The 26,554-nt window shown below is 34.6% G+C and overlaps 1 long non-coding RNA gene across 1 annotated transcript; it reads left to right on the top strand.

Moving 5' to 3' along the window:
• On the top strand, positions 1-25,775 carry LOC126954321 (uncharacterized). Its single transcript, XR_007725585.1, has 3 exons — positions 1-267; positions 14,012-14,060; positions 23,855-25,775. It is a non-coding gene; the product is annotated as an uncharacterized LOC126954321 (long non-coding RNA).
• The last annotated feature ends 779 nt before the right edge of the window (positions 25,776-26,554 follow it).

Genomic DNA, 26,554 nt, shown 5'->3' with positions numbered 1-26,554 from the left:
TAGAAAGAAGAACTGAGACAAACTGTTGAAATGACATGCTTAGGGAAGATTTATAATCAGTGAGTTAAGATGATTACAAAGTCCTGGATAGGATGTTTGTTAACTAGAATTTTGGATACAATGGCAGATTCCCTCAATCATTCTATGGACAAGAAAATGAAAGAAGGAACATCATAAGGAAAATAGAGAAGTTTTCTCTGCCTTCAGGAGGGATGAATACAACCAAAAATGCCTATCTAAATTCATTTCCTTCAACTTGAAACAAAGGTCAGTATTTGTTATATATTAGATTCACAGAAATTAAAGACAGTTCATTTTTCAAAATAAGATGATAAGGAAATTCTAGAGATTAGGAAACTCAATATGGCTCTCCCTGGGGCTGAGGGAGGAGAAAATCAAGCGACTTACTTTGGGTTATTCATTTATGAATGAACATTTTTTCCATTCAGGCAATCCTTCAATGCATACTGCCACCACATGTCTGGAGACATTATGGAACAAGTAGGGAGACATTATGGAACAAGTAGAGAGACATAATTTAGCAATCACTAAATATTCATGATGAACAAATAATCATGGGCACATTTTATTTTCTTCTTTATGGGAGCCTAAACAATAATCTGTAGTCATTTCTTATTTAAATACAATTTTTTATTTTGTCTACTCTAAAATTGTAATTGATAAACTACTAATACAGATGATACTACTAATTCATATTATCTGATACAGATTTTATAACATGCCCTAGATTTCTTGTCAATACCCTGTGAAAAGAGCTTATTTTCTCTAAAATAGAATTAAGTCTACCATATTTTAATTTTTGAAAATGTGTTATTCTGTACATTCCAGCTTGACCCTGGTCTGCCAAATGAGATATGCTGAAAAACAAAGTGATGAGCCACTACTACTAATTGCAATACTTTTTACTGAATGCACTTAGAATTCCTGGCTCATCTGTGTTCTGATTGCCAATAACCAACCCTCTCCAAAGAACCAAGATCAGGCTGTTTAGAGAAAATATACCATCATGGGGAAGCCAGGGACTGAGGAAAGCACTCACTCTTAGTCACCTCTTCCAATCATGGCATGTTCTTCCTTTCCCTCCCTGTTCTTGCATCCTGCAGCAACAGGATTCATTATATTATGTATAGATTTGAAGTTAATATGTCTGTTTACAGATCTTATTGTCATGGTGATAGGTGCCTTGGAAAATAAAGGAGATGTTACCAGCCATAATGTTGATTCCTGACTTCAAATCTCCTATCATGCCAACAACATATCGTATCAACACTTGCCTCTAAACATAATACATGTCCTGACAATTACCACAAAAGTTCATTGCACATTGACTCAGATCAGTAAGATGAGTAAAAAGGCTTCCAATCTCAGAAATTCTGATTTTCAAAGTAAAATTTCAATAAAAGATCTTTAGAAACATAATTTAAGTAATTTGGAACTGCTGAATAAAATTTATTCCATAAAATATGCTGTGGCCACAATTTCCTAAATGTGCTCAAGTTGGAATTTTTTTTTTTAATCTTGAACTTTGGATGAGGTCCTTTGATCAAGGAAAGACTAGACTATATGCACACATAAGGGAATTCTCTAAAATTACAAAAAAATAATAGCAAAAAAGGTTAGGGCATTTTTTTCCCTCATTTTTTGGGTTGTGTGTGTGTGTGTGCGTGTGTGTGTGCTAGCCCAAATTCTAGGAACGTGAAGAACTTTAAGTCAAAACATAAAATCAATGCATTAAAAAATGAAAACAAACCAAAAACAAAGAAAAAAGAAAGAAAGAAAAAAGAAATCCCCAAACATTCACAGTCAGAAAAGTATTGACTTGGCCTTCCTAAAGTGTTGTCTTGACCTAAAGTACATCCTGTGACTCATATTCCAATTACTGTTACAGTTTTTCTGGCCCAAATTGCCAGGAGGAAAGGAAGTACTTCTATACTTATGGTGATTTAATGCCCTTAGTATACACAATCTTGTAAAAGCTGCACCCTGAGAAACGTACAGCGTTTTATAATTCTTTGTACCTGTTACACTTTTATGAATCCTTCTTGGAATAAAAGTACATTCTGTCACTATTTGAAGAAAGGATCTAAGTAACAGTAACATTACCAGTGTTGAAAAATATCTTATTTTCCTAATACTCCCCATAATGCTGGCTTATTTTTTTTTTAATGCCATTGTACTGGGTCCTCATGGAAAATACATTAACTTCTATTTGCAGGCAGGTGAGAATAATGGTTTGGCCCATTATTCACAGGAGATTCAATGTTTGTTGATTCAGAAACCATTTCTGAAGGCCCTTCCAAGAAAGCAGCTTGGGCACTGTCATGTGGAATTTGGAGCTGCTCACAGGTAGCAAAAACACATCAACTTCAAAATGCCTTTTGTGAATGAAGACGGAAAATTCTATGAGATCAAAAGTTCAAAGAAAACTTTTCCAGCCATTTCCAATTTTAGATATCCGTTATTATAATCACTTAATTGATAGGTTATGGATATTACAACATAGATTTGTCCCATAATTTTTATTATTTTTATATTATAGAAATGCCTAGTTTTAAAATATTCTGATAGAAAATTATCACAGAAAATAACAAAAACAAGAACAACAAATAAAGATCCTTCTTTTAATAAAAGATCTCTGCCGTAAATAGAAATTATACATTAACTCAACTTTCAGAAATTCAATTTATATGCAATTGTTCAGCAAGGCACCTTTTGCATGGATCACTGTAAACATTAATCTTTTAAATTAGATATCTTCCATAATGATAGCTTGCATTTAGACACTTTAAAGTTACATTTTCAAAATAATGTGTTCATCTTTTTTTTCCAAAGTCAACTTTTCGATTACTAAGAAACATTAATTATTTTCTTTTAAACATTTTCTTGAATATTTTTCCACGTATCTATTTGGTTCTTTCTAAATGACTTCATGTCACCAAGTGGCTGTCTGGAAGAGATTATTTTATCAAGCAGCAGTATGTGAGTTATCACTGACAAAATAATATTGGGAGTAGAAAAACCTACTTAGCTAGGAGTACAGGATTACCATTTTTTTGTTATTGCTGTTGATAACTCTTAATTTAAAGTAAACAGAGTTTGTAGAAATTGAGGAACCAAGAAAGTTAGAAAACCAAAAACATATGTACGTATATAGGTTTATAATTTTATATACTTTTATAAACATATATATATGAGGTTTTTAGCAGTTTTTAATGTCAACTTCTCACAGCTTTCTTTAACATAGAGGCAGATTCTATAACTGCTGCTATGTTCTCACCCCAGCAGTACAAGAAAGGAGGAGAAGCAGATCAAGGATTAGCTTCTGCTTCACTCATGAATTTTACAGGCTTATCCCAGACATGGAGATGCAATTTGTCTTTTATCTAAATCAAAACTTGTTTGACCGTAACCGTTATTGGCTGTGTAACAAAAAAGAGGCCCTGATTACCTTTTTAAATTTTTTAACAAGTGTAAATGTGACAAAAATATAAACTGATTTGAGATTTTTGTTTTTAAAAATCCTAAAGACACATGTTTCTATGATTTGTATGAGTAGAATTTCATTGCCAAAGTCTCTGGGTTACACCTCGCTATTGGTAAGACTTTTAATAAACAATTTTTAAGGGGAAACCACACATAATTTGGCGAGATTTGTGCTGCCCCACAAAAGCTATTCTGCGTTTAGATTCTGAGCCAGGCCACCCCTAGACTGTCCATTCCAGCATGAAATGGCTGTCAACAAGCATGATGAGTAAATAGAAGCCTGTGCATTTACTGCAATGTTAGGAAATTTCCTATCATTCTGGACTTAACAAGGGTGAAATCTTTTTGGAATATCTTCAGTGTGCACAGATCTGGAAATACTATCTCTTCTTAGGAATGAGCTGAAAGTAGGCCAGTAATATGTTGGAGAGTGAGAGGCTGTAAACAAGGATATAGTAAGTTTAGAAAGAATAGGAGAGGTGAGTGGATAGGGCTATAAGTGAGGTCATAATTTCTACACACATCAAAGTGGGAAGTGATCATTCTAATAACTCCATTTGTGAAAATATAAGGAGAATTTGTAATTACACATTGCCAGTAAGTAATCAAACTTATCTCCCCCAAACATACTTGATGTTTACTGAAGATTTATGTAAGTTATGTTAAAATATTGGTAGACATTGGATTCTCGAACTTCCTTGGGACTTAGAGTTAAGCATTTAAACCAGACTCAGCGACTTCCAGTGTAGTTCCTAGGCCATCAGCCAGGTTGTGAAACTCACTTTTTCCTTCTGGCTTTTTATTTTTTTATTTTTTCCTTTTCTTGTTACTACTTTAAACCACCCCATGTAACAGCTTGTTAAGTGCTTCAGGCTACTTGGTAGGTGCTAGGTAATGTGAAAAGATTGATGTCTACCCAGAGAAGCTTGTACAAAAAGATACTCCAAAAAGATCATGCTATCTATTAACTGTCAGCTGGTAAGTATTTTTTTATTACTCCATTGACTATAAGTGTCACAAATATTTATTTTTCATTGATCATTCTTTACTAATAATTATGTTTGTCTCAGATTAAGCATTTCATACTTTGATATTTGATGATTATTGTTAATTACTTATTGAACTCTGGTCGCTTTCCTTTTGATTGTAATATATTTTCTGACATTAGTAATAATAACAATAACTAACACAGTGGCTCAATGTGCCAGGTTCTGTTAAAGTGCTTTAGTTTATTAATTAATTTAAACCTCCTTCATCAGAACTTTGGGAGCTAAGTACAAATATTACCCCCTGTTTGCAGTTGAGAAAATGGAATTATGGAGAGGTTGAGTAACTTGTCCAAGTTCACACAACTAATAAGTGGTTAAGTCCTGAATAAAACTCATAAATATTCAATCATGTTAATAATGTATTAACACTATCAGTTACTTAGAGATATTATATAGTTATTCCAACCTTTTTTACTAAGATTTTGGATTTTATGTTGCTACCATGGAAAGACCATTATATTTGAAATAATAATAAAAACCATTAGCTATATAAAACCTTTTTTCTGCTAAGATTTTCCAGGTGTTTTATACATATTAATTAATTTGATCTTCACAACAGCCTTATGAGGTAAATTCTATTAAAATCTCTGTTTTGTAACAGAGAAATGAGGCACAGAGAAATTAAATAACTTGTCCAACGACACCCAGCTAATATGTGGCAGTGCTGGAACTTGAACCAGGCAATTTGGCTTGACTCCGTTGCTTAAGTCTGTTGTGTATCTCAAAAGCCAAAGGAGTTATATTCTTAGTTTAAATTGGGTAATTTCATTCCAGTTCCTGTGTTTACTTCCATTGACATTTTAATGTAATGTTTGGTATGTCTCTATTTCTATATGTCCAATGTCTAACAAGTCCTTGCCATCCATTAAGCAATCAGTAAATATCTAAGTAAATGATATGTGATATATGTGATATGATATGATTGTCAAAATAATTTCTGCATTGAGAAAAATAGTGCTTAGACTGACACCACAGTGAATTATCTAAAATCCATATAAAGGAAAGTTACTGAATGGCTACACTGAATGCTTTTAAAAATTTCCCCATTCCCAGTGGTTCTTCTCCTGTTGGTTGTACCTGGATTTTGTATTCCTGTAAGCAGAAAGTGTTCAGAAATTTTACTGATACTGTGAAATTTGGCTCAACTACTGATTCAAAAAATTAGCAGCATCTACCACGGGATGCTGACACCAATGTCAAGGTCAAAAGCAATCCCTTATTCAGTAGGTTGTTTTGCTTTCCTAACAAATGCCTCTTATCTTCCTTTTGAAGGATGACTTTAAAAGCAGAAATTTGAAAATTTCACAAGATTCGTAAGATAAATTCTTTTCTTAAGAAATCACTTTAGACTATAAGCAAGGAAAAAGCTTTAGTAAGGCCAGTCTTAAAGGCTCAAGATTTTAAGATAGTTTAGATAAGGTTTGAATAAGCAGCCAAAAGTTCTGAACCAGAATTCCAAACCTGTTAGTAACCATAATATTATTTAGCACTTAGATAATTCTTTGCAGACAGTAACCATTAATCATTCGTATCCCACTGTGTAATATGCACATTTTAAGATTATCATTTTATAGAGGCAAATATTGAAGTTGAGAAGTGAAAGGTGCGTTCAAGGTCACAAACTGGGTTATTGCTTGAGCCAGAATTTTACGGGAAGTTTTTCTGACTCTATCCCTCTCATATTCCACAAGCAATTACCTTACTTTTGTGCCAGGATTTTTAAATGTAAGTACCTGAATACACAAAACCAGTCAAACTGCTTGCAATATTCAGGTTGTTTATGGGAGATAGTGTGAAAAGGAACTGTAAGACATAGGTCTTATACTCAAAACACATGCATTCTGTGGAATCTTGGACACATTTCCAATTATTCTTCAGCCTCAATTTTCTTATCTGCAAAATAGACTAATATTTTTTACCTCCTGGGGACTTTTGACAGTTAAATACAATAATATGTATAGATAATTATTTATAACTGTAATCTTTTGAGTGTACACTTTATGCAAGTGTGAAAATCCTCAGCAATTTATGTTTAACCTGATTTTATATATTTATTCATTTATTTATTCAACAGATATTATATTAGATGCCTGCAATATATACTGTCTCATACAGTAACAACTAAAATGAACTCCTTGGTCTTATAGAGCTCACAATCTTTAAGGAAGGGGGCATAAAATAAACAAATAAATACATAAATAAAGTGAGGTATAAATTCCATGTGAGATAAATAGTGGTATAAATTTCATGAAAAAAAACAAGTAAGAGCATTAGGAAGTGATTTGGGTGGGGTATGATTTTATCAAGAGTGGTTGATAAAGTTTACATGTAAATATATTTGAGGAAAGACATGAGAGGATTGGAGGAAATGGCTTTGTGACATTGGAGGGAAGGGACATTTTAGGTAAAGGGAACAGCAAAAGCAAAATCCCCTGGGCTTGCTTAGCTTTTTCAGAACTAGAAAGGAATAGAGTTAGCAAGGAAGAGATACAAAGGATACAGGGATATTAGATTACACAGCTTTTAAGACTTTGTGGGTTGTGGTAGGAATTTTGGATTTTACTTGTAAGACTCTAAGTAAAAGAAAGCTGGGCGCAGTGGCTCACGCCTGTAATCCCAGCACTTTGGGAGGCCGAGGTCAGGAGTTCGATACCAGCCTGACCAACATAGCGAAACCCCGTCTCTACTAAAAATACAAAAATTAGCCAGGCGTGGTGGCACATGCCTGTAACCCCAGGTACTTGGGAGACTGAGGCAGGAGAATCACTTGAACCTGGGAGGCAGAGGTTGCAGTGAGTGAAGATCTCAGCCACTGCACTCCAGCCTGGGCAACAAGAGGGAAACCCTGTCTCAAAAGGAAAAAAAAAAAGAAAAGAAAACAAAACAACAACAACAACAACAACAACAACAAAAAAACAAGAAACAGAAGACTAAAAGACTTTTGCAAGTTTTGAGCAAAAGAGTAATATGATTTGATTTATATTTTCTTGATGTTTCCAGAGGGCCCAAGCTTTGTGCAGGGTCTTCATTTGTAGCTGACTTTTTGTCCTTGGTACACAGGCTGGTATGCTAACGAAGTACTTTTGGTGTTGAAGCTTTGGAGTGTGATTCACTAGGTGGTGCTCAGGCATAATGGTCAGTCAGCAGGCTCTTGCTCAGTCTTGTGGCTCCCTTACATTTCCCCACGGTTGCAGCCATGCTCTATCAGATCTATCAATGATCTGAAAATATGAGTTCCTTCCCCACTTGAGAGCTGGCTGCGTTCATGGCTTGGCACTCCCGGGCTGCCCACCACAACTCTGGGGCAATCTCAGGGTTCATGTTCCCTCCCCAACTTGGAGACAGCAGAGGAAGGGACCTTAGCAGTGGTTGTGGCCAAGGGTCTTTTACTTTTCTCTTGGGGCTCCACCGCAGAGAGATGCGGAGCTGCAACCAATCAGCACAATGGATGCAGGAGAGAAGGCTGAGCTATGGGTTTCCGCCAGAGGGTCAGTGGGTGGGGAGGGTGGGGAAGACCCTGCCTGATGATTTATATTTTAAAAGACTCACTCTGGATGCTGTATTGAAATTAGAATATAAGCAAGGGTGAAAAGGAAGGCAATGTAGGAAGTTATCTGAATTGAATGATTGAAATAAAGTGTCAGCAGTGGAGATCAGATTCAAGATATATTTTGGCATAGCTGGCATATGATACAAATTTAGTTTAGATAACATTAGAAATGAAGTTAAAATTTAAGTTTTCAGTGTGTTGATGTATTAAAAATCATGGGATTGGATGTGATCACCAAGAAAAGTATAAAGAGATAAGATAAATATGTAAGGGAAAAAAAAGCCCTAAAGTACTGCAGTTTACCATGGACAACAAGAAGCAACAGCCAAGAAGACTGAGAGGAACAACAATGAAGATCAGAGCAGGACAGGGGGTGTAATGTCAACAAGGAAGGAGTGGGCTGTGCGCGGTGGCTCACGCCTATAATCCCAGCACTTTGAGAGGCCCAAGCAGACGGATCACGAGGTCAGGAGTTTGAGATCAGCCTGGCCAACATGGTGAAACCCCGTCTCTACTAAAAATACAAAAAATTAGCTAGGAGTCATGGCGGGTGCTTGTAATCCCAGCTATTTGTAGGGGCTGAGGCAGGAGAATCACTTGAACCCAGAAGGCAGAGGTTGCAGTGAGCCAAGATTGTGGCCACTTCACTCTGGCCCAGGTGAAAGAGGTGAGACTCTCTCTCAAAAAAAAAAAAAAAAAAAAAGAAGAAGGAAGGAGTGATCAATTGCATCAAATGCCCCTGAGCAGTTGGGTAATATGACGAATGCTTGACCATGTGATTAATCAATGTGGTGGTCATCAGTGACCTTAAAAAGAGGAGTTACTTCTTTTTATTCTTTTATTGCTAAACAAATGTTTTATTTAGCTTATGTTTATAGGTCAACAATTTATGTGGGGTTGGGCCAAGTTGTTCTTGTGGCTCACTCACATGTTTGGCCACCTGCTGACTGTTGCCTAGGGCAGCAAGGCCATGGAGGTATGTGCAAAAAGAGTTCTGATGGAGATGTGTAGATTAAAATCTGGTTGTCTCTTATCTGAACTACTGCATTAGCCTTCAGTCTTTCTCTCTCCAAGGCATTCTCCATTCTGCAGCCAGAATTACTTTTTCAAAAGAAAAATCTAGTGTTTCTGCTGCTTAATAATTCCAGTGGCTTTTTATCTCTTACAGGATATTTATGTAAAGCTGTAACCTGTTCGCCAAAACTCTGCCGTCTGGGATACAGCCTCACTGGTTTACTTTAGTTCCTCATACTTCTCCCTTCCCCAGGGACTTTGAACTGCATGCCACATACTCAGAGTATTTCACAGAATTGCAATTGTATGTTTTTATGTGATCCTGTAATTAATGAGGATCTTCCTTGATTGAAAGCCCCAAGAAGGCAGAAGTCAGCATGATGATTTTACTTAACATACGTCCTCACGCAAATGTCACAATGCATTGTAAGGGCTCTATAAATATTTTTTGAGTCAATGAACACAACTTGTTTTGTAATTCTTTTTTTTTACATATGACTATAAAATTCCTTTAAGGATCCTGAGGATGATGAATCTTTGACAGGAGTATTAAATATGTATTGTAATTATGTATTAAAACTCCATATTCTAATTATATTGGCACAATTAAAAAATATCTTAGAGAATAACAGAAACATCTAGCTCTTCCTTCTTTATATTTGTAAAGTAAAATGTTAGAACATGCTTTAAAAAAATGTGAATCATCATGAATCCTTACTTTTCGCATGATCGTTGATAATTCTCACAACATATTGGTTTCTACATGTACACGGCAGGACTGATTGTTGTGGACCAAGAAGTATAGGTAAGAAAATACCTCGCTTTCTTTATAGCTTTCTCAGACTACTACTATTATTATTCTACCTCTAAGGCCAGCCTCTCAGTAGGGTTCTCCTCTATCAGAACTTTTTTAACCAATTAACCTTTCTATTTAGCAGGAAAAAAAAAACAAAACAAAACACGAAACATTTAAACAGATATGACTTTTAAAGATATTGTATAAAATTAATATAGCTTATTTGTCATGAAGCCCATAAAACACTCTTCAACCTTTATATGTTTATAATATAAACTCAATTTGAAAGAACAAGTATTTTATTAGAAAGATAACAATAAAACCAAATTATAAAAAGAAGACACTATATAACTATTTAGTACTATGTATTTGGCTAGGCTAATTTCCTGCAGACAATAAATACCTACTATGTGTACCTACCTCAACCCATCCACTCAGCAATATCTGTGAATTGACTGGGAAGACGTATTAAACTGTGCTGCAGAATATATAAGAAGCAAAGTCAAAGTATTAGATAGTTTGTTCAGAGTTAAACATACATATAAAACGACAGGGTTCATTTAGTCTTACCTGTGAATCTCTGAGAATATCTAATTTATTGTTTTTATTAATAAATATCATGTCCAGTGTGAGGGTTGGGGGCAAGAGAGAAGGAATTTAAATACTTAGAAAATTTAAGAGAACGTTCCAAGAGAAACCAAATACCTCAGACTATTTAGAGACACAAGTATTTTGCAGTGAATGTGCTACGAAAGAATTTGTTAAAGTAATTACCTTTACTATTCACTGATTTCCATAGCAACTGCACAATGACTCATATTCAAAATCAGGCTTTAATGAAAGGAACAGTCAACTTTATGTGCCAGATGATTATATATCTATCTTTTTTCCATGTAGGATTGAAGCCAGATATTGTATACAACTATGTTCCATGGACTATTTAACAAGCATTTCATATTTTATTGCATTTAGTCCTCCCATCAGCCATTATTATCTCAATTTTATGTATCAGGAAAGGTTAAGAGAGTTTTAAGTAACTTGACCAATATCTCACCACACATGTTAAAGTTTGGTTTACAAATTTACCTAACTTCCAAGCATTTAATTGTTCCACTATTTTATGCTGATAAAAGCCTTCAGAGAAGATACTGTGTCTGATTATTTCAGTTTAAATATCACAGTTTTCAAGTTACAATGGAACTAGATCCTATTTTACAAAACAGAATCTAGGCAACGCAGGATTTGAAAGTCCTTTTTGAGCATTCCGAAATTGCCTATCATCAGATTGATTTGTAATTCAGGTGATATGTGGAATCTGGAGCCACTGCATAGGCTGTGTACCCTATGTCCTGAACAGAGGCACCTGGCCAAGTGGGTACGATGAGCTAAAACCCAGGGAGCACTCTGTTCACCATTCTCTGTGTCCTATCTGGACTCTGCCTCAGCCCAGAAGAGCAGGCATTTTTCTCTATTTGGTCTGCTCAGATGAGGTACTTATTTGCAATATTTCTCATTTGTGCCACAGGAAAGTGCCCCTTTCTAGGCTGCACAATGACTTGCCGACTGTGTTAGCAGCAACTTTAACAGACCCTGACACTTTTTGCATATTAGCATCCTCAAGAGCATGGAATGTTGCACCAGGATGAATCCCCTTGTTCCTAGGAACTCCCTGAGATTGGAAAATGTTCATTGATAAGCTTTAGAAAGGTTATGCAAAGGTCAGCTAACAATGAAAAAGAATTTTTAGTATCTGAAGTCATCGTGAATAAACGTCATCATTAGGAAAACAAGACTGTGGATCCTGATATTGCAGTTAATGAAAGTTCTATTACATTTTAAATGGTTTATAATGAGAAGCGCTCAAAATTACTTTAAAACTAATTTTATGTACTTAAATTGCATTCAAGGGACCATTTAAATTAATAAATTTATTAAGGGTTTGGTGGAAACACATGTTATATCAAATCACGTGGATATATTAGATAAAATTGCAATACAGAAAATAACACTATGCCCTCCAAAGACGCTCTATGGCCAAATATATTGGATATATTTTCTATTATTGGATATCTTTTAATTCCTCAAAAGGTGAACATAAAATGACACAAAGTATTAAATTTGATTTGTAATTGTATTCTAGGCATTTATACTTTTATAAATGACTAGAAATGCTTGTTGTTTCAATTAAGGCATTTTTATGCTTTGAGTTTTTATTGTTATTTTTGTCTTTAGTTGGTTAGAAGGTAGGAGAAATGAAGGGCTTAGAGAGATAAAATCCAAGAATGTAGAGCGTTAAGTTATGACTTCTTCAAAATGTGTCCATTTTTTTCTCATTAGATGACCAAATTTTGATTTCCTTGAATTGGGTATTTAAGACTGTTTTGAGGAGTAAATTATTTCTCTGGTTTACTCGTTCCTTTAATGCCCTCACCAACCTTCACCCACTATAGTGGGAAAAAAACGGGACCACACGCTTGGTTAAGTTGGCTACAAATAACTGATTTTTTCCCTAGTATTATTCTATGACCTGTGTTAATTTTTTTTCAAGCCAAAAAACAGTGTTCTGTGGAAGATTTCTGATAATTTCTACAAACTCCAGTTCATGGTTTTATATATAGATATGATAATATGATAAGGTAAACACAGAAGTCATAGTGGAAATCCAAGTGGTTTCAGATGCTCCTGATCGGCTTGCTTCCCCCCAGTCTCATCATGCACACTTTCAGTCACCCTTTTCCAGATCAACTGCCTTTGAAAGATTTTCAGAACTCTAAGGCATTACTAAATGGCCATGGAAAGAAATTAAGCAAAGAAAAATTAGACAGACTTTCAGGAAAAGTTTCCTAATTGTGAAAACTATTAGAATGTGGAATAAATATCCTCTGAGGGAGAGGATGGATGCCCATCTCCGAGGCTTTAAAAACAGGATTTGACCAATACTTTGGGAAGAGGAATGAGGGCGATATTCATTACTTGGCAAGGAAGTGAGCTGGATGACATAATGATCTTTCCTTCTTTCATGCTAATGCCTCTTTGATGTGTTCATATAAGTAGTAACTTAGTTTCAAAAGCAGACATTTTAATGTGGGAAGAGTACTCAGGTTTCAATGAAAATCTCACCAGAAAAAGTCAGGAATGAAGGCGACCATTGACCCTGTACACGGATTACTTTTGTATTTGACCATGTAAGATAATTGGATGGGCACCTAATATATTTCCTGGTACAGTGCTATTGTGGTTGGTCTTCTTTATCTGTATGTCTATCTTGTTCAGTCTGTGCTTCAGCTTCACAGGAAAATAGAAATATTTTTTCTGTGCTTGTTAATGCTAACCATGGTGTCTACAACTGCATCTGCTGCCTTTACTTGGGTCTGCCAACCTTCTGTTTTTCTTACCTGGTATGTGTGCACACCCATAAATCCCCTGTGGCTGGGTTAAGGGAACATACAAGCAGCTCTTCAGCATTAAGAATGCGATGGGAGAGATTGAGGTAGATTTGAACTGTCATCATTAATCAAGGCCAAGGAGAAGGCTGCTTTCCAGGACACACACATGGCCTCTGTTTGCTGTTACTGTTTTGCTGCTTTTATGAGGTATCTAGTGAGAGAAAGTGTGAGGATTTACACATGAAACATTCCCACAGTGAATTTCAAGTGACTAGATAAAAGTATTGTAAGTGAATTTTATTGAATGTGAAAGTCTATCTTTTTTATAAAGGAATATATTTTTAACTTATTTATTTTTAGTTTAAAAATTTCACTCTTGATTTTTATAAGCTACCTTGTTTGATTTCTTGTCTTAAGCCAGCTGTGGATGATGCAAGGGTTCCCAAGCTTTCAGCCATCGGTCCCTTATCCTTTTCTGACTAGATTACAGGAATGAAATTGTGTAAATACATAAATCTTATATTTTTTAACTATTTAGTAATTAAAACTGAGATTTCAGTAACAATATTTTGGACATTTCTGGATAGTTAATGTAAAATTAACAAAAAACCTGCTTTTATAATTAAATAGTATAAATGTATATTACTGTTTGCTTACTTTTTATATCTAGGTGAACCAATATATGTATGTCTGTTTCTACTGTTACTTGCAGCTCAATGGAACCCTGTAATATACATGAACAAGTTTCTGGAATTTATGAGGTGAGTTATTGCTCATGTCATATTCTCTTTTTTAGAGTTCTAGAATTAGGAGAACATCTATCATGGAACAAATACACTTCCATTCAAATCAGAGTTGGCATATAACATATACATTATATGAAGCAATAAACAACTATTTTATATGGCAATAGTCTAAATATAACATGGCTCTGCATTTTTGGGCACGCAAAAATATATTAAATCCATGATAACTTCTCAGCTCTCCTGAATCTTTCCATCATACCACTAAGAATTTCATAACCCAAAGACCAAGGTAGAAAATATGTTTTTGCAGAGACTAGGGTCACCCTAGAGTAAAACTTTAAGTGCGGATTACCTCAGATCCCTGCAAAACTGATCTGCCTCTGAGAAAAGAACTAGGCAAAATATTATTTTTGATGACAGGGTTGAAGTTCAGGATAGAAATGTAAATGTGTTCAGACATACTGAGAAATAAATCACATTTAAGAGATGAAGAATGGAGTTTCTGGAGGGGCAAAATGAAAAGGCAGATGCTAAGGAACTGCACAAAAAGAAAAAAATGTATGCAAGTTGGGGCAGTGTGAACTTGTCAGACAGGGAAGAAGCATGAAGTCATAAACTGCTTAGAGAATTATAGCAGTACCTTGACATAGTAGGAAAAAGAAAGCTTATGTGTACTCAAGAAGATCTGAATTCAAGTCCTGGCTCTATCCCTTACTGGATGTGGGATGCTGGACAAGTTACTTCTCTATTTCAATTCTCTCATTCAAATCTATGAATTCAAAAATTTGAATTGAACACCAAAGCCCCCTTTGGCTGTCAATTTTAATCTGCAGTGACATCCTGGTGGGTTGAAACTTAAGGCAGTCATTAATAGATAACAAACAGACCATTTGTGTAGGAATTTACCGCATGTGTATGGGTCTTACTCTTAGTAATTTAGGAAAACATAGAAAGTGAATGGTGCAATCTTGAATTGTGAGGAGGAGCTCATTTTATCAGGCAAGATCGCGATTTTCAAATCAGTACCTGAGTGTTGCTTGTTTGATTAAACTCTGGTATACAGAAAGCATTAGCTTCAGCATTATGCCTCTATTACATAGGAGAAGAACTGAATTAGAAGGAAACAGACATTTGACTGACTTAGAGAAATACTGAAAGAGTGGATTGATGATGCTTTCCAGAACCATTTATTTTGACTGGTATAATAAAGATATCGGCAGTAATGAGAGTCTTTTGAATTAAAACCAGCCACGTTTTCTCATTAATATATTACTATTGGTGAAATTTTGTTTCAGATGGTCTTCCAAAGCAGGAAATGTTTCCAATATAATTAATTATCACAGGCCAGGTGTGGTGGTTCACACCTGTAATCCCAGCACTTTGGGAGGCCGAGGAGGGTGGATCACCTGAGGTCAGGGGTTCAAGACCATCCTGACCAACATGGTGAAAGCCCATCTCTACTAAAAATACAAAAATTAGCTGGGTGTGGTGGATCACTCCTGTAATCCCAGCTGCTTGGGAGGCTGAAACAGGAGAATTGCTTGAACCTGGGAGGCAGAGGTTGCAGTGAGCTGAGATTGCGCCATTGCATTCCAGCCTGGGTGACAAGAGCAAAACTACTCTCAGTTAAAAAATATATATATCACAAAAGGTGGAAGACAGGATCACTCATTTTTTCAAGTAAGAGACTTCTCAACTGTATATATAATATATATAATATATAATATATGTATTCTATATACATATAATATATACATATATAATATATGCATATATAATATATGTATTATATATACTATTATATCATATTATATATTATATATGCTATATAATATATACACATATTATATATATGTACACATATAACTATATATTATATATTATATATACACATATAACTATTATATAGCATATATAGTATATCAAATGTATATGTTATATATCATAGATATATAGTATATAGTATATATAGTATATAGTAGATTACTATAGAATATATACATTTGCTATACTATATATGCTATATGTCATAAAATATATAATATAGTATAATATATAGTGTATATAATATATACAATATATACATTCAATATACTATAAATTATGTATAATATATAGTATAATATGCAGTATATAGGATGTATAATATGTAGTATATATAGTATATATGGTATATATAATATATAGTATATATGGTATATATAATATATAGTATTATATGGTATATATAGTATATAGTATTATATGGTATATATAGTATATAGTATGATATATAGTATATATAATATATAGTATATAGTATGATATATGGTATATAATATATAGTATATAGTATGATATATAGTATGATATATAGTATATATTATATATTTTATATATATATGCCTCTAAATTAGCAAATTAAAGATTTAGTAAAGTACAGGTATCCCAGCTTTCTGTATGGGATGACTTTCTGAATGTCCCAATAATGTTTCAAATGTACTGGTTTTTTCAGTGGGTAGGACCTGGTGGATCAGAGTGCAATTATGTGTTCAATTCCAGTGAATTTCTATTAATTTCCTGACTGGAGTAATGCAGACACTACTGGCCTACCAGAGTGAGGGCAAAATGTTATGAATGGTTGTTCTCCTGCAGAGGAGACAATGGCCTGGTTGGCTTTGGGAAATTTAGTTGCATGGACTTAAGCTTTCAGAGCCAAGTTTTGATTATATCGTAGTTGTGGTTCCATAGCATCTTCCCTTTAGGACTTGGCTCTGAGGCAAAGTCTTAATGTAAGGCAAAGTGAATGCAGGATGCTTTTGACATAAGGCTGATATTTGTTGTAGTGACATTGAGGTAGGACTTGTGACATTCCCTTTACTGCTTATAGTCTCAACAACTCTTTTGAAAATTCTCTGGCCTCCTTTCTTTAGTTAGAAACATTTTCCAGCTGGAAGATACATACAGTGACTTTTTCGTGTCATCCTGCTGGTTTCTAAACATAATGATCAGGCTGACGTCTATGACATGGTTTACTTAGTCTCTTTCTTTGATTTTATATCTTGTTTTGTGCCTGTCTTACTTCCTAGTTCAGTGGAAAAAAAAAAAAAAAAAAAAAAAAAAAAAAAAAAGTCCTGGCCAGCTGCCATCTGGTAAAAAAGCTGCCTTTGGTTCTGGGGAACATGAAAGTGGGACTGGGAAATAGAAAACGGAGTTTACTACTCCTAAGACCCAAATACTCCTTTTGCTAGTAATAGATCAAAATGAGCTTTAATTGCAGAAAACTAAGTTGAATGTCTTTCACATTCCTTATCTTTACTGACATAATTTCCCCATTCGATACTATTAGCCCAGCTTTCCTTAATTTGGTTTCCAGATAACGTTCTTCCTCCTTGATTTCCTGCTGATTACTTTTATGGGTTCTCCTAATCTATTCTCTTTAAAATATGCTACTCTCTACATTTTATCCTTTTTCCTTGGTCTCTTATTTTGCTTCATGATCTGTTCTTTAAGCTAGCAGTCTTCAAACTTTAAGCTAGAGTCTCTCAAACTTGGCTGCATTTATGGGACTTGCTAAATTGAATGCCTGAGCTACAGCTCTGAAAATTCTGACTTAATGTTTCCAAGGGTGGGGACCAGAATCTGTATTTTTAAAATACTTCACAGATGATTCTTATGAGCTTTAGGTTTGAGAATCACTACTTTCATAAATTTTATCTATGTTCTCAGCTGAATAGACCATTGGTTTCTGAGTCTTTACTCTCTTTTTATTAACTTTCATTTTAAGTTCGGGGTACATGTGCAGGTTTGTTACATAGGTAAACTTGGCTCATGGGGGTTTGCTGCACAGTTATTTCATCACACAACTATTAAACCTAGTACCCATTAGCTATTTTTCCTAATCCTCTTTCTTCTCCCAGCCTTCACCCTCCACTAAGCCCCAGGGTGTGTTGTTTCCCTTTATATATCTATGTGTTCCCATAATTTAGTTCCTATTTATAAGTGAGAACATGCAGTATTTGGTTTTTTGCTCCTGCATTATTTTGCTAAGGATAATAGCTTCCATCTTCATCCATGTCCCTGCAAAGTACATGATCTCATTATTTTTTATGGCTGAATAGTATTTCCATCTTCATCCATGTTCCTGCAAAGTACATGATCTCATTCTTTTTTATGGCTGAATAGTATTCCATGGTGTATATGTACCACATGTTCCTTATCCAGTCTACCATTGATGAACATTTAGGCTGATTCCATGTCTTTGCTATTGTGAATAGTACTACAAGGAATATGTGTGTGCATGTGTCTTTATGATACAGTAATTTATATTCCTTTGCATATATATCCACTAATAAATCAAATGGTAGTTCTGTTTTTAGCTCATTAAATCACCATACTGTTTTCCACAATGGTGGAATTAATTTACACTCCCACCAACAGTGTATAAGCATTCCTTTTTATCTCCACAACCTTGCCAGCACCAGTTATTTTTTGACTTTTTAATAATAGCCATTCTGACTGGTGTGAGATGGTATCTTATTATGGTTTTAATTTGCATTTCTCAAATGATCAGTGATGTTGAGCTTTTTTTTTGTAGCATTGTTGGCTGCTTGTATGTCTTCTTTTGAAAAACGTCTGTTCTGTATTTGTCCACTTTTTAATGGGTTTGTTTGTTTCTTGTAAATTTGTTTAAGTTTCATATAGATGCTGGGTATTAGTCTGAGTCTTTATTCTTAACCCTGTCTTCTTATCTAAGCTTCAGACCAATACCTCAAATTTTCTAAGAAACATTTCACTTGGATTATCCACGGTCATTTCAAATTCAATATAATCAATCAAAATGATTCAACTCTAACTCTTCCATCCACAGTCGGTCTCTTCCTTTTCTCTTACTTCAGATAATACTTCTTCCTGTACCAAGAGGGACACCTTATTCATTTTCAGCTTCTTGTTCTCCTCATTTTTGTTTTCTCCAATTAATCATCAATACATGCCCATGATGGTTAATTTTATGTGCCAACTTGGCTGGGATACAGTGCCCAGATATGTGGTCAAACATTATTCTGGGTGTTTCTGTGAGGGTGTTTATGGAGGAGATTATCATTTAAGTCAGATGTTGAGTAAAGCACACTGCCCTCCATAATGTAGGTGAGCCTCATATGATCAGTTGAAGGTCTGAATAGAACAAAAGTCCAACCTACCCTGGACAAGAGGAAATTCTGCTGGCAGAGAGCTTTCAGACTTGAACTGCAGCTCTGGCTCTTTCTTGAGTTGCCAGCCCGCTATATCACCCTGCTGATTTTGGATTTGACAGTTTCCATAATCATGTGAGCCAGTTCCTTAAAATAAATTCCACCCTCTGTCTCTTTCTCTCCCTGCCTCCCACACACATACAATTGCTTCTGTTTCTCTGGAGAACCCTAATACATGCATCTTTTTACCTCAGAACTCTCTCTTAAATCTCTCTTCCTTCCATTTCTGCTATTTCAACCTTGGGTTTGGCCTCCATCAGTTTTTGCCTGGAATAGTCTAACTGGCGTCTCACTGTTGCCAATCTCAATTCCATTCATCGTTTTTCCATACTGTCTCGAACATGACCTTTCTACATCAGTAAGTCTTTTGATACTGTCATCCTACTACTATGTGGAAACCTTGGGTGCTTCACTGATGTTTCCAGAAGGATTAAACTCCAAATTCTTGGTACACAAGGTATTTCATAGCATTTCACATTTATGTTAAAGCGGTAGCCTCAGTCAATTTCCAACCTCTCTCTTTTTATACCTGTACATACATACGTACTTCTCCAGCCAATAAACCATTTACATTCCCTTAACTTAGAATGTGTTCTTCTTAATTCAGTAAATGTGTGTCTATTTTATCTTGGTTGCACTTCCCTTGACTCTAATCTACACAATTAACTTCCTCTCTTTCAAAGCCAGCTCAAATATCACACTTCCTTGCACCTCCTCTTCCTGGAATTAAGCAGATAGCAATTGGCTTTTCCCTTTTGTGCTCCATTAGCAAATCCAAGAGCATAACTGAGCTCAATGCTTAACATGTATTAAATATTTCTTAAGAATGAGACAAAGAATTGTCTCATTTAATCATCATTATTATCCCCATTTTGGGAAACTGAGGTTTGGAGAAGTATAGCAACTTGACCAGGTTCACACAGCAGGTAGCTGGCAGACATAGGGATTGAATGACTCCAGAGTCTGTGCTCTTACTCACCATACTGAATTGTCTTTAATGCATCGTCTACTACATTGCATATAATTATGTATTTGCAGAATATCTTCTGACTGAACTACAAGATCCTGCCTATAATACCGAATGTCTGACACAATAAATGAATAATTGGATTAATGATAATCTAAAGCAAAATTGAGGTATTTCTGTAATCTCTATTGCGAAAGGAAAATAAAAACTGGGACCCCAATTCATTATGCCAAAAGGGAAAAATTAAGCTGAAAGCTGAGTCATGCAAGCAACTGACTTTGCTTTTGTTCCTAAGCAGATAGCTACAAATTAAAAGTCAAATATCTCCACTTTATGTTCACCTTATCTTGGGTAAAATGCCTATTTACAGAGCGTGAGACAAATACATAATTGACTATTTCCTTACTACTTCTTTTATCTTGCAACAAGTGGATTCAGTAATGTGACCAGACCCTCCCTATTTCCCCTCCAGCCTGCTTTTCCTTTTTAAATATTGAAGCCCTGAAAATCATCATTGCAGAAAGGTACAGATCTGTCTCCCATGCATCCTCAGTCTTGACCAAATAAAGTTCTAAATTGATTGGGATTTGTCTCAGAAACTTTATGGTTTACACTATGGAAGTTTTCATGTATTTAACTTTGCTTTATAAATTGCCCAAATTTTAAGGATTATATAGAAAAGTAAATATTGTATGTTAAATCATGTTTTATTTTTAATCAGCATAATTACAACATTTTAGTGATAGAAGGAAAACTTAAGGTCATTTAATATCATTCACCCATTATAATTTTTTAACAGGTAAGGGCTGGAAAAACAGAATTATTCAGTAATAGTTAATAGATGGTAAGTCAAAGCAAGAATATCTGAGTTTCCGATATCTAGACTCTGTTACCCTTGACTTAAAATTTTAGAAATGTGCTATATCCCTCAAACTTTGGGTCTCACTAAAATGTTGCTTTAAATCTTAAAACTCTATTAGAGCATCTTTTATGTATATTTACTTGTTACACAGTCCTTATAAGAAAACAAATTTAATTTAAAATACTTGCAGTTATTTGCTTCCTAAAATCTACTTCAGAGTTAACTTTTGGGATTTTTTGTTGAGTATCACATTAAGAATGTTAGAGAAACTGTATTTGTCCTATCATACCAAAAAAAAAACAAAAAAAAGAAACCTAGAAGTTGTTTATTTAAATAAATTTTTAGGTAGCCAAACTCACATTCATTATTCACTTTAAGATATGATAATGTCTTTTTAATGTTCAAGGCCCTACTAATTTCAGAATATTTGCCGAACGGCTAACTGATAACAAAACAATTCCCACTTCCACTGAAGGGGTTAGCTACCTACAATTAAAAACTGTCCCATTGCCACAGGCTGTGAAAAAACAAAGCATACTGCCACACTTGCAGACAGTAATGTTTCAACCAAAGTAACTCAAATTCCTTCTTTAAGTTTTAAATTTTGGTCTGTCTTGTAAAACTCATAAAATCTTTCCCTTCCAGAAATACCAAGCACAGGTATCAAATCATTCTGTTCATTTCTAGCTGTGGAATTCTGTTAATTTCATGCAGCATTGGCATTTACTCTGCAGAAGGTAGAGGGTAATTGCTTAATAAAGAAATCCCACCAGTTGAGTCTTTCTTTCCATATATATTGACTACAGCAATCCCTAGGCTCCAGGTTACTTATAAGAGATCAATAGACATGCCAAGTTAATGGCCCAAGTAACATATTTCTCTTTCACTTTTTCTTTCCAGTTAAAAATTACAAAGCATATACAAAGGATTTCTCTGGGCTTAATACAGAGCCCATGGGAAAATGTTGACATTGGAAATACTACTTTGGGGATTTTTTTTTGTCACACTATACACTATTTTACACGATCTTTTCATTATTCATCTTGCAAAACATATAGAAAATCATTACATTTCCCTTTAATTCCAAGCCAATCATTTTGTTCTTCTAGGACATTAAACACATGAAAGTTTTAGCTGGGCTTTATTTATGCATTCATTTCTTTGGTTAAAAGAAAATCTGCAATGGAACTTCTGAGCTCTCCTTTCACAGCTGAGATTAGAGAAAACCAAAACTCTGAAGCAATGAAATTTATAGAACTATAAATCACATTTCAGTTTTTGACCTTGAAAAATTATGGAGATCAAGAAGTCTGATGAAGCAATGCTCATTACTGGTTCACAAGAACATTAGTCTGCTTATGTTATCACAAAATTTGTGGTGCGTTAATGGGTCACTCAGGTGACTTTATGTTCACACATCACTTAGACAAAGTAAAGGTTAAAAACAACAGATATTACCGATGTGAGATAGTATGTAGGCTGAAAATGCAGTCCTATTTCTTTGAAAATCTTTGCCTCCTCAAAAAAAAAAAAATGTGAAAAGCAGCCCCCAAATAGTTCTGCACTCCAATTTGATTTGATTTTAGAATTGCTTATGTTACTAAGATTTATGAGTGTTGCTTCTTGTGAAAGAATGGCATATCCTTCAGCTCTTATTGTGGACTTTAATGGAAATAGTGTGCTTTTATGGAATAAAACCTCTCTGAAGCCCTGCCTAAAACTGTTTCAAACCAGAACCTCTGTACTGTGTCTGGAAAATCACTAACAGAGACAGACAGAAAGGGAGCAAATCTGTTTTTTCCATCTTCTTTCTGAAACTTCCTGTGCAACTTTCTTACTAGGATTTTTATTCCATAATAGCTGTAGAATATAAGTGATTTGCATTTTAGAAAATTATACTGTGTGATTTTTACATCCTATATCTCTGTTTCAGTTATGCATTCAACAGTTGCATTCCACATGATAATTTAAGGAGCTGTCAGAAAGCAATACCTTTTACAGAAAAAGACATAAAACTGTAGTCAAACCTTAATTACCCACTGAAAGACACGAGGGGGCTGATATTCTGAAATAATAGATAGTTCCAAATATTTGACATTCATAAGCTTATTATAATTTCATACAGAAAATGTCCCTTTCAAGTGAAGTTTAAATTAGGTAGTTAAATGTAGCTGGTATTTCCCAGATACAAGAGTGGAGAGCTAGGGTAGAAGCTTTTGGCTTGTACTGGATAGGTAACATACCATGCAATATGCTACATCTGCAGACAACTGAGAATGGAGTATTCCTCAAAGATTTTCTTGGATTTGCTATAGGAGCACAAAAGGAAAAAGCCAATTGCTATCTGCTTAATTCCAGGAAGAGGAGGTGCAAGGAAGTGTGATATTTGAGCTGGCTTTGAAAGAAGAGAGGAAGTTAATTGTGTAGATTAGAGTCAAGGGAAGTGCAACCAAGATAAAATACACACACATTTACTGAATTAAGAAGAACAAAAAAAGCGATGATTAATTTTGCTTGACCAGATCAAGAAATTTGAGGATGAGAAGATAATTATGAGTCTTAAGTGAGGAGAAAAATGAAACAGAGAGTGGAAAATTTGCATGATCATCGCTCTTTTTGTTTCATGACTAAATATAACAGTAGCACTCTTTTTATAAATTCTACTTTTGTGTGAAAAATTGAAGACAAAATTTTAATACTTGGTAGTTTCTAAAACCTACTGACATTCTTGGAAAACTCCCTTTAACAGAATCACTGGGACCTGATCAAGAAAATACAACCAAAGCATGGTTTCCAATCACTGATGGAATAAGGAAAATGGAAGCAGAGATTCTTGGGCAGTGAGCGTGTCCTGACAGGGAGGCTGAATTGTCAAGGATGTCTAGCATACATATTGAGATTAAACCTGTCTGTAAACCTAGTAGAGATTAACTTTGTACACATACTCATCTACAGAATAAAAAAAGATAGCTCTCAATAACTGAATATTCATTAAAAAATTTCCCTGGATGGATTTACTTAGTGTAAATAAGTTCAGTATAAATAAGTTCAGGAAAGAAGGAATCTCAATTTCTTCATGCAGTATTTTTCAAAGAGAATAAAAGTCATAAAGAAGTTTGAATACATGCAGAATATTAGAAACCTTTAGATCAGGCTAGAGATGGTTACCATGAGGTATGCAATTTTTGGTTTTCTATATTGGTTGAAGTCACTAGGTAGATATTAAGAATGGCAGTGCTTCAAGTGTGGCTTTGAATCTCATGATTTATTTCTTTCTTAGATATTTTCTTCAGGAGTTTTCCCATGTGCAATCAGTATACTTGCCACTTTTCAAAATTTATTAAAACAGGGTCCTTGTCTGGTTTCAGCAATCTGTCCCACACAATTAATAGTCATTTTTATTTTCCATTATAGAGCCATTGATTACTTTTCCACATCAGTCTCTAACTGAACTATACATTAAAAATGGATTATCGTTGAGTCACACAAAGCAACACTGAGAGTTATTTTGCAGCAAAACTTTGGTGATGTTGACCTTATTTATTGCTCAACGTAAAACTTAATGTAAAACTCGGTATGGTCAGTTTCATAAAAATCAGGGCAAGACTGCAGACAGACTGCTTGATTCATTCCTTACCACAAGGAATGGACATGAATTTTCAATTCCAAGTAAGCATTTAACATCTGTATGTTATGGCCTTTCCAAAAACCTGACAGGAATGTCATCAATGAAACTGAGAAGAAAATATTTTTGACAGACTTTTTCTTTGGCTTTCTTTTTATTCCACTTGCCAAATTCAAAAAGAAAAAAAATTATTTCCTGTACTTTCCAGATATTTACTTTATTTAAAGAATGAGGAAATCTGGGATCAATGGCAGAAGACAGGGTTGCAAAATGAGCTGCTGTAATAATCAAAATTAAGGGATAACTTATAGTCTTGTCCACAACCATTACCCAGGGTACTGAGTTGGCTCTGAAATAATAGAAGAAACTAAGGGAAGGATTTTAAACAATAGCTACAATCCCCTGTATTATTTGACAACTTAAAGTGTCAAATTTATATTTTCCAGGGTGGAAGTTTAAGCAACCTGTGTGTGTGTGTAATTCAAGGTACAACATTACCAAATTACTCTTCATCTTAATGAGATGAACCTAGTAATCTATAAAAAGGAAACTTTGTTTTTCTGTTATATACTGTGACTAGGTTCAGAGTAAAAGATTCTTATGAGTTTAACCTCATAACTACATTGTCCTACATTGCCATCAGGAAGCTGCCAAATAGCTACTAAGTATAAGAGCTAGAATGTGAACCCCAGTCTTATTAAACTCTTTAATTCTAGAGTCTTTCTGTGTAGTAACTACACAATCCAAATTCATAAGAAAAAGTAAAAGATGTTTCCTAATATGTAATGTGATCAGGGGATGATATGTGTTAATCAATAGCCTACCAACCAAGTCTCCCAAATCTCCTCTGCTACTCTTTTCATTCACCCAGGATATTAACATTCATCCATTACACTGAAGCAAAAATAGGCTTACAAATAGGCACATCAAGCAATTTTACCTTCTGTTTTCTTTGTAATTTCTTCTTAGGAAAAATTTCAATCATATCCAAAAGTAAACAATTACATAAGGAACTCCCTTGTGCATAGCTTCCAATTCATGGTCAATCTTCCCTTCCTATTTCATATTATTTGAAAACAAATTTCACTCAATATGACATTTCATCTATAAATATTTCAAGTTGTACTTCTATAATATAAAGGATTAAAAATTATAATGACAATATCAATATGAACCTAAATAAATTGTATTTCTTTAATATCATAAAGTACCTTGTCAGTGTTCAAATTACCCTGATTGTCTCAAAATTTATTTTCAAAGTTGATTAGCTTGATACAGGATCAAGTAAATTCCATACCTTATTGCTGATTTGTATGTGTCTTAAATCTCCTTTAATTTATAAATTACCCCATAACATCTTCCCCTGCCCCCGTACAAGAAGCATAGAAGTCTCCAATGAAACTCAACCCAAAGAGGTGTTCACCAAGACACATAATAATCAAAATTAAAAAAACAAAAACAAAAACAAAGAAAAATCTGAGAACAGCAGGAAATGAAAAACACATTACATACAAAAGAGTGTAAATCTGACTATCACCAGAAACTCTGCAGGACAGTTGACAATGGAATCATATATTAAAAGAGCTCAAGGGGGGAAAAAAAAAAAAAACACCCTGACAACCAAGAATACTTTATGCAGCAAATCTGTATTTCAGAAATAAGGAGGAAACAAAATGTTACCAGACAAATACAAGCTAAGGAAGATCATCACCACCAGACCTACCTTACAGAAATAACTAAAGAAAATTCTTTACACCAAAAAAATGCTGCTAATTAATAACATAAGACATACAAAAGCACGAAACTCAAAGATGTAAGTCATAT

This window comes from Macaca thibetana, chromosome 5, assembly GCF_024542745.1.
Source record: "Macaca thibetana thibetana isolate TM-01 chromosome 5, ASM2454274v1, whole genome shotgun sequence".
Lineage (NCBI taxonomy): Eukaryota > Metazoa > Chordata > Mammalia > Primates > Cercopithecidae > Macaca > Macaca thibetana.
This window is presented reverse-complemented; position numbering and strand designations above follow the sequence as displayed.